Consider the following 10,042-nt stretch of genomic DNA (forward strand, 5'->3'; position numbering starts at 1 on the left):
GTCAGTCTTTCGTAGATTTTATCGCTGCACATATACTTTTCTTCCATTCATCAAAAAAAAATTTGATGGGTACCTTAAAATGGGTCTACACCTTGTTTTTGATAGCAGCCTTTAGCTGAGAACATAGAACAATTGACAGAAAAACAGATCGCACACACATGCAGGCTGGAAACAAAAGTTGTGTGGGTGAAGTTTGATCATTGTACAAGACCCACCAAGTGTTACTTTTTGATTGTGGTTTTTTGATGCGATTTTGACGCTGATCCAATTTTAGCGGAACCGCTTGTCAGCTACTTTAAACCTTATAAAGAAAATCACTATATGTGTTTTTCCATTCTTCCACACATCGCCTGTTGATACGGTCGAAGATTTCTCATAGCAAAAACTATTACAATGTTTTCTAAAAATCAGGCTCTACGTTCAGTTAACGCTGTTGAAGGAAATCTAACACTGGCCCTCTATTTTTTCGTTTTCTATACCTCTTTCGCTGGCCAACTGAAACATGGCCTTATTATCCAGATTTACGAAAGTCTTAACCGAAAAAAATGTGAAATATAGTAGCCTAGTTATTTATTAGGCAACTATGACTGAACTTGAATTGGGCGAAAGCACGCCTCGGAAGAGATCTTCAAATTTAAATCTATCTATAACGACCTAAAAGCGACCAAACCTACGCATCTGTATAAAGAAATATTCAATTCTGTTCAATTAATTAAGCATGCCATCGTACATTTAAAATTAATGGATCATGGCCACATAGCGGACCCGTTTAAAATGCGATTTGACAAAAATAAAATACCGAATTAATCTCGTTGTTTGATACTGTTTTTATAAGATTTCTTATAGAAGGAATAGGTTTATGCAAATTTTTATAAATAGTTGATAAGGCCTGAATCGCGATGCCTGTAAAATTGTTTCAATAATTTCAGTTATTTATACTGCTATGTATCAATGAAATATATATAATAACAAGAACACAGGTTGGCAGTCGATAAGCCAACCGATGTTCCCATTGTTATTATATCATTACTATACAAGTTTCGTTGTGTGATTAAACCCTCTCTTTCCTATGATTTCAGAGCAGACAGCCTTCCCCAAAGTTAAACTAGTGAAATCTAAAATGCATTAGCCTTCGTTAAATGAGATGGCTCTTAAAGAAGCAAAGAGACCTCATCATTGTGCTATTTAACTAAAAATAGACTTCCAAGACTTCGACACTCAGGATGCGCATCTCTGATGTAGTCTGCGGAACTACGCTCCTTAACTATGAAATGTCTATGAAAAACATATAACATGTTTCACTAATCATAATTTTCTGACTGTTCTTTTTTCGCGCGGTAATCAATTGGAAATATTGCTTGGGGCATGATTAATTTCTGAACAAAGAAAATATATTTTAAGATTCTGTTAGAGGTATAAAAATGTAGCAGAGGGGCAAGTGCAGGGTATTTCAGGCAGAGTAAACGAAGCGATTTAAATTTGATCGGACAAAAGATAAGATACCGAAGGTCTGCGGCAATCTAGTGTTAACGTGGACACGTTATAGATGAAAAATCCACACTCCAATAACGGAACAGGCTATCGATGAAGATGATGCAGGACATAATATTGAATGATGTTTGGAAAAATGCGAAAGAAACGCATAGCCATAGGAAAAAATTGTTCGGAACGTTCGAGCTACATTTAAATCAAGTAGTACAATTAACTGCACCTAAAAAAAACACTGGGCAACCGCGAACTTACATGTTATGGGAGAACACTATGTAAATTTCACAAAATTTAGGTTTATCTCTAGAAAAATTGGACTATCCTTTTCTAACCGATACTAATTACTTAGAGAAATCTGTTTCACCTTCTGTTTCGGAGCACTTTAACGGAGATGGCGAATTTTACTTCCAACGGGACGGGGCACTCAAATTAATCATCGTGATGTTGGCACATATATTTATGAGAATCTTCTGTGCAGATGGATTCGCACAGGGCATCTTACCAGTTCCCCATAGCCAGTACTAACATTTTTCGAGTATTTACACCTGTATCTGTTGTGTGAACAGCTTCTCGGAATCACCTCGATATAGCATAAAGGATTCGTCTCCATTAGAAGGTCTAGCGGGGATGGCTTATGATGGATATATCTAGGGCTTCTCCAACATGCCCATGAAACGGCATGGTATACGTTTTATGCAATTTAAATATTAAATAAATGCTAAAAAAAACACTTGTAGAATCTGTGTATACATTGCAGAGACTATGATGCAGCACCATTATTACTTAACACATAAGCATAGATCCAAAACACTTATCTCTGTAGTTGTCTGTTGGTCCAATGTCCTGCCTGGATTGCTTTTAAATCATTCTATTTTAACAATTCGGTTAAACGTATACATGCTTAGGTATGAAATGGGTATTGTCTTCTTTTTTATGGTTAGAGACGCAGCGCCTACGCTATGCTTCATTATAATAACTTTGTCGCCACTTACCTGCTGCCTTTTCAGGTGTGAAATAACTTATCTAACTTTCATCATTTGCTGCGTCCGAGCTAGAGGGCATAGCTAAACAGTGCGGCCTGTCTCGAACACTTCGTCCAGTAGAGAAATATATTTAACGTTCATTTATTGGCTGCGTTCCCGATCCGGCCTAACTGATGAGATATGTACCCACTGGCCAACTGCGAAGATCAGAACTGAACAAATCCAATAGTTGTTGGTCACATCATAATATGTTGTTCTTCCTTGTCACCTGATTGGCGTCTTTTAAATTAATCCGAATTAAACCGCTCCGTAATTTCGCAAGCCATGAGTGTAGGCACTCTCCCCCCCCCCGCCCGCCCGCGTAAACATGCGTCACACTATATACAACACTTCTTTTTCATCCATGAAGATAATCTTTCACTCTTGAAGAATCAACTCTGATTGCGATGAAGGCTTTAGCTGAATCTGCCGCTTTGACCGCTTACTTGTGTTGGCACGCTAAAGGTGTCGCGTATTCACTCTATTTACGCGACCATTAAACTGCTCACCAGAATGTGGGTGCATATAGAGATAAATAGGAGATACAAATGTTGGCAGTGAGATCTCGCGTTAATCCTTGTAAAACCATGTTCTATTAGCAACACCTTTAACCTCCTGCAAAAAAGCCTTTGCGCGAGGCAAATGCAGCCTAAAAAAAATTCTGTAACGTTTAAACATCGCTTGTCCTAGTTTAGTCATGTTTCGCCACTTACTTTGACGCATCTTCTAAGCAGAACGAGGAAGATACTGCGAGTTAATAACAGCATTTTATACTATAATGATATCTTATTTATGTCTCTAGTGATATTAATCATTCTTATACCAGAGTGATACCGTTTAAGGTAGACTACTTCAATTTCCTATCGTATATCAAAACTTTGCTCAAGGTCAATATAACAATTAATACTCGATTCCAAAGTTCGACCTAGTGGTTATTTACTGTCTCAGTAAATATATATGTATATATGTATGTATTTATTTAAGATAGCTATTCATAGAACAAACTCTTCACAGGTGTTAGTACAATTAATGCGTTGGAAACGAATTGGGCGCTTCTCATCCGACATCGAGCTTTTCTATGCGACTGAAGAGTTATATTAGGTATAAATTAAGTGATAACGAAAAACAGACTCAAAATTTGACAATCCTTCGTTCATCGGAAGCCGTTTATTTTGGAATGGTTCATTTTGAAAGATAACTATTTCAGGGACACCTCAATAGCCAACAGAGTCCATGATCCCGGTCATGCATGTGAGTTTAAGTTCAAGATGCTACCGTGGAGTCAAAACCCTTCTTAGAAACAGCGATTTGTGTTCAAGAATACAACCTGATACACAGATTACTACATACAGACCATGGCTTCATTTATTCAGCTTCTAGGCCCGCGGTGCAACAACGTGTAAACTCCAGCTGCCTGTGCAAAGAAAATCTGCCTAGAGATGGACTTTTATACAACAGCGAATATGATATTTTGTACAAAATTCCGTCTTGCAAGAAAAGATGGACTCCAATTGAAGTCTGCAGAAAATTTCAAGAGCCCCAGTCGAAGACGAACTGGTACATATATCGGTACATTTCGGTTGAGCTGCCACTGGGGTTCCGCTAAGCCTGGAGGTTTTTCCGGATGCATTTTCTATATTGACTCGTACGCTTACTGGCCACAATAGCCGTGCGGTTTTTGCTGAGCTTTCAAGCCCTATGCGCGCTCAGTGAAGCTTCTAGCCCGTTCTGACATACCTACGCCTGAGCCAGACTTGCAATGCATTAAACAGGCACGTGCTGTGTATTGTTGTTTAAGCGGAATCGAACATGGATGAGCTTTTGACTCGAAGTTTGAATAAGTCACATAGAATGAATTGCCAAATCTATATTCGTGTAATGGCAGCCGCTACTCAGCTTATCTATGCCGCTAACATCAGCGTGAAGGCATAAAAAGCAATACGCCTATGATCCACCCTAGTCAGAGATAAGTTCTTCCTGCATTTCAACTGGTCACGCCTCAAGAGAGAGTCTTTCATCCTATTTCCCATTGGCTGTACAAAATTCAATTGGCAGAGTATACACGTTAGCGCGAATGTGACTATGAAAAGAGAACTGAAAAATCGGGCTATCTGAATCTGATCGAAAAGCTCTGGTATACAGTATTGTCTCACATAAAGAATGTAGCAAAATCTGATATTTGAATAATAGGTACAACCCAGTTTTCCGTATAGATGCGACACACAAATATTCTGGGTTTTGAATACTGACGAACGAGTGGGCAAAGAATTTAAGGATTTTTTAAGAGCTCAAGGAAGATACATGGTGCCGTCTAAATAACGTTATAATGGCGCTACCGGTTTAAATTGGTGATCGTGTCGAATTATCACGTCATAGCCTTTGATCCCAATTTCCATTTGGACGTTATACACATTAACGCCTAGAAACTTGGGTATTGAAAAGTCGGAAAAATGAAACCACTTAAGGATTTAAATGTTTAGTAAACGCTAGTTAGAATAGTTGAGCTATTTTAATTACTGACATTATCAATTTCGGCCTGATTGCATGCAGTCGTCAAAAAGATCCTCAGGATAAGTGGTGGTACGACGGCATATGTGCACCTTCCCTGCCAGACGACGTCTCCTTAAATGTCTCCTAGCGAAGACAGTGATGTCCGAGCTCTTCGTACGGTTTCGAAAGCCACTTCGTCGGTTTTCTACAGCAACATTATCAAACATGAGTAAACGTTGGTCAATCTAGGACAAGGCTTCTTACCAACATAGATATTTCTACCACACATCATGACAAGTGACAGTAATAAGAGCCTCAAAATGAGATCCGCCTTTCTTCTCGCCCAGGGGCACCTGTATGTGATTAACCAATTATTTGACCTGTGTTAATAAGCAGCTTCGACAGAGCTTTTGGCAAACCGGACATATTTGCTCCCATTGTTTTTAAATTTCATACCTTCTTACCAGACCACTATCTTATACTCATTATACTGGACGGAGTATAAAGGCTTTCCGATAGAGTTACGGTACTGTAATCCGAGAGAATAGCTGAGTGACGATTTAAAAAGCTGTTATCGACCCACCTTGGTTGCGGATCTTTCTAAGATCTCGATATATATGCAAAGATATATAAATCGAAAAAAAGAAAACCTAGAGATATTTGGTTTACTTTTTCTGAGTCGATCTAAGTGCCCTCAGGTCCTGGCAGGAGCTGTTATTTGTTGCAGAACGTTGTAAATGTGCCTGAATATGGCGCCGGGCGACAACGTCGAGTACGTGGTAAATCATTTGTGTTAGAAGCAGTTCGAACTGTTACTGCAGAACGTTATGATTTGCATTGGGTTGGCTGTCAGCAGGCAAAGATGACAGAAACCCATGCTTCCCACTGAGAGAAAAAAGCAGTCTCCTAGTACGTTTCTGTTCTTGAAATTGTGACGCTTCTCATGTTTAACATCTATATTAGTCCCATGTTGCTAAGCATACGAAGCTCTAAAAAGCGTCATGTCATAACATACGCCGATGAGAGTACTCCTTCATTCCGCATAGGACCAAGAAATATTCAAGTTGTATGTCACAGCTTTGATAGCGTAGGTTAAAGCTTTGAGAATCTTGGCTTTAGAGTTAACAAACTTTGTTCTATCTAGGTTGGCCTACTGCAGATTTGAAACTGCTTCCCATTGGCCTCGTGATCACTGTTGCCACTCAGATGCGCCCTCGGAGACGTGTTAACGGGTAGGGTTTCATAAACGCCTGAGTTAAGACTTGCCCCCAGAAGCCTTTACTAGCACAAGCACTATTGGGGCTTCTAAACGATACCATGCTTCTCTATTTAAGCTGTCTATTCAAAGCTTATGGGACTCTACTCCCATCAAATTACATGCAGCTTATGCTTTCCTAATGAAAAATATTTCTATACAAGATTCATACACCCAAGTCTGAATCCTACCAACTAAGCGGCTTTGCAACTCAAAACAAATTTTGATGGCTGAAGGGAGGGATCTCCAGCTTAATTATCTACCAATTCACCTGAGTCCACTATAAAATAATGCGTCAGACGAGTTTTTGAAAGACTCTGGTGATTAGGACAAAATTAAGCCTCCGTGCCTGACGTTGTCATCTGCCGCTTATACGGAATAGCCTTCCGAAAAGGATTCACTCATTCGGCTTGGTGGCACTGTTCAAAGCGGCCTTCGCAAAACACGTTTAAAGCAGTGCTAACAAAGATGATTTGTCATTACGCTTGGGATATAAATAATACAGTAAATTAGGTAATTGTTTTCCAACGATAGAGACTAGGATAGAAAAGAATAATATTATTTTGTACCGTATATTGTATGATACTTGTAGGAAACCGTAAAAATGCATATAGAAATACATTTCTGTACTATTAATAGAAAACGCAAGCTAGAACGCCGTTAGATTTTAGCCTTTCAGTAAACCACAGCTTGACTTCGTCTGGCTCTTCTATTGAATGGTAGCCGGACTTCTACCGAGCGCATCAATACGAAATTACAATGATTGCTTCTCTCAGAGTAGAAATACCTCACCAGTTCTTGTTTTGCAAATACGGACCATTCTCTCTTATCTGAAAGCGTCTTCGGCAATTTTACCTTGTATACAAGGTAAAATTGCCGAAGACTGGTAAAAGCTAACCCATGCCCGAGCGTAAAAATCAAAGATCAAGCCGACTTAGCTCAAAAACATTTCAAAGTTTTACACTTATCCCGTCAGGGTCCTCTTTGTTTGAAGATGCATTATTGTTCATGCGACAACTGAAGAAACCAGCCGCCTCCCATACGAAATTCATATCGTCTTGGTAACGTGATTATCGTTTCGTTGGCAACGGATGAAAACCGAAAAAGCATTGTGACACATGCGAGAATAAGCATGTGGCAGAGTCTGCATGTAAAACGTCAGGTGAAATTTCTTCTATACATCCTTTGTTTTTACTCAAAAATATTCTATATTTACTTCGTCAACACTTCCCCTATTTCGTAGTTGCACATCGATGCAGTACTTCTAGCAACCGCAAGTCTCGAGTTTTACGTCCGGCGTAGAGGATAGGGCTTCTATCAGAGACGGGTGGCTCTCACCCAACACGAAATGAACACGGACATAGACATAGCCGTGTTCAAACCTAGATCATCATAACGTGTTCTTAGGATCAGCAATCAACTACGTTACCCACGACTCTATACGCCTAAGTCGACGAACCGAGGTTGAACGCAGGGTTCCGTTTAATATCTGTTTCGAGCGCAGGTATAATTATATTGAATAGGATTAACTTAACGGGGGAAAAAGGTGTCGATTTGATGGTGTCAAAGGCGATTAGGTAGCTAACTACGTACTGTATCAGGGGTTTTTCGTTAGGAACTAAGCAAATACTCTAGTTTCTAAAGTATTAGTTTAAACAGCTGATACAGCTGATAAGACAACAGGCTGATAAATGGTGGATTCTATGTTTTGCGTCCCTTCCTGATGACTGTTATCGATATAACATATGGTTGGTAAATGTCATACTTGAAATTAGTATTCTTATCTTGATGCTCGTAGTTATTGGCACGGTTGAAATGTTTTGATTTATTCATATTTTGAAAAGTGGCGCGTCCAATGAGTCATTAAGTTACATATATGTTTTGACAGCACCGTATCACGGGATAAGTATAACTGATTCATTTCGACATATGCCGCTATCCGAACGTATTGTTGCAGTAATCTCAAAGGTTAGTGATCTCTGCCGTGACATAATCCTAGTCTTTACATTAGGTTAATATTTTCTAATCTATTTTTCTTGGATTTGGCGGACACTTTTACCAATTTCCTGTTTGAAGACAAACCCATATAGGGGCAGGCCTGAATTGTCTTATTTTATATGTTTTCTTCATGAGCATCTCGTTCTGGGATGCGAAGAATCTGTATTGTATAGAACGTACCTATATGAGGGGTTGTACCAACCGCAGGTGATTACGTGAGCCCTATCCTACTATATATATATATTTTTCCGCCTCTGGGTTATTGTTGTTTACGTAACAATTGCTTTCCGTAAATTAAGTGGCTGGGCTAAATTGAGACGAAGTGTTTCCGCAGAAAACTAGCTTGAATAAGACTTTGAGGAGGTGACGACTTCCAGCAGGCATATTAACCACAAACAGGAACTTTCGGACCGTTTTTACAATGGAGAAATGGCATCGGAGCGCTCAATAAAAGGTCAAATAAGTACCCTAACCGCTTCGTGCACGCTTTTTTTAATCGTGATAACTATTTCTCATTTGATCGATGTCTTTGTGAGCTAGATCGGACTTGATAAGGACTATGTAAATTAGATCATTCTTCAGTATGAACGACTGCTAGCTTTTTCGCTCAGCACATCATCGCTTAGCACCCTAAGGGGCACCCATTTCACTGCAACGACCACAAACTCTTAGCTGTAAAAAAATCACAGAGAATTATTTACCGTTTTGAGGATAATAAGTCTGACAAGCCTAATTTTAACTATATTTAATTTGTCTATGGCATGCTAGAATTATTGTTTGTTAATCATGCCTATTTACTATACGATTCCTTCTCTCTAGGACAATGTCTGTCTGGATCTTAGTGAAATAAGCGTTTGTGTCACTAATTAAATTAAAATGAAACTAAACAGTTCTATCAAATCAATGCTTTGTCTCTATAGAGAGGTTCAGGTTTTTCTACGAGCATATAAACTGGTGTGCAGATACTGTGAAGCAGTACCTAATAAACCTAACCTAGTTAAATTTTAGCCATAAATTTACTAAACATCATTATATATTTACTTGAAGGTGTGAACATTTACTAGTTAGCAAAGCCTATTCTCGAGGCAAGAATACCAGATCATGTAGGCTAAACATCAATAAATTATTAAACCCTTATCGAACTATTTGCCAGCCCTTTGTTAGACGTCCGCGAGTGATCGTATAGGTAGGTAGGTAGGTAGGTAGGTAGGTAGGTAGGTAGGTAGGTAGGTAGGTAGGTAGGTAGGTGTATGCCAACGCCACTTTCCGAGACTCAAAGTTGGCAAAATATTTCCATTGCAAGCCGGCAGCATGCTTGGGCGAGTCCCGTAAAGAACTGTTCATTTTCCAATGATTCGAAGCGGACAGCTTTAGGAAGTGATTTCCGTTTTCGTTATTACGTATACATTACGAACATATAGTTATAAACATGACATAGAAAAACCCATAGGTCAATGCGATTCAAAAGCGCAGAGGTAAGCGCTTAAGCCTTGTGCTGTCTTTGACCCGCCGTGACCCGGGCGAAAAAGTGGCAGACAGTTAAATTAACGTTCAGTCGTTCTATCGCAGCTAATCTGCATAATACACGATTGGTGAGTTATGGGCAAAAAAATGAATATTGAAGATGGCTTTTCAAGTAGATCAGCTGTAGAAATCTTAGTGGTGGAAAGGTAAGAAGACGGGAGACGGTTTGGAGCCTGATGGTCAATACGCTTTGCGACAGCCAATAGAAACAGGCTTGAAAAGCAAGCCATTTGCTCGTTTGGCACGCAATTATCTACCCATGTTC

This window comes from Varroa jacobsoni, unplaced genomic scaffold (genome assembly GCF_002532875.2).
Source record: "Varroa jacobsoni isolate VJ856 unplaced genomic scaffold, vjacob_1.0 scaffold_1317, whole genome shotgun sequence".
Lineage (NCBI taxonomy): Eukaryota > Metazoa > Arthropoda > Arachnida > Mesostigmata > Varroidae > Varroa > Varroa jacobsoni.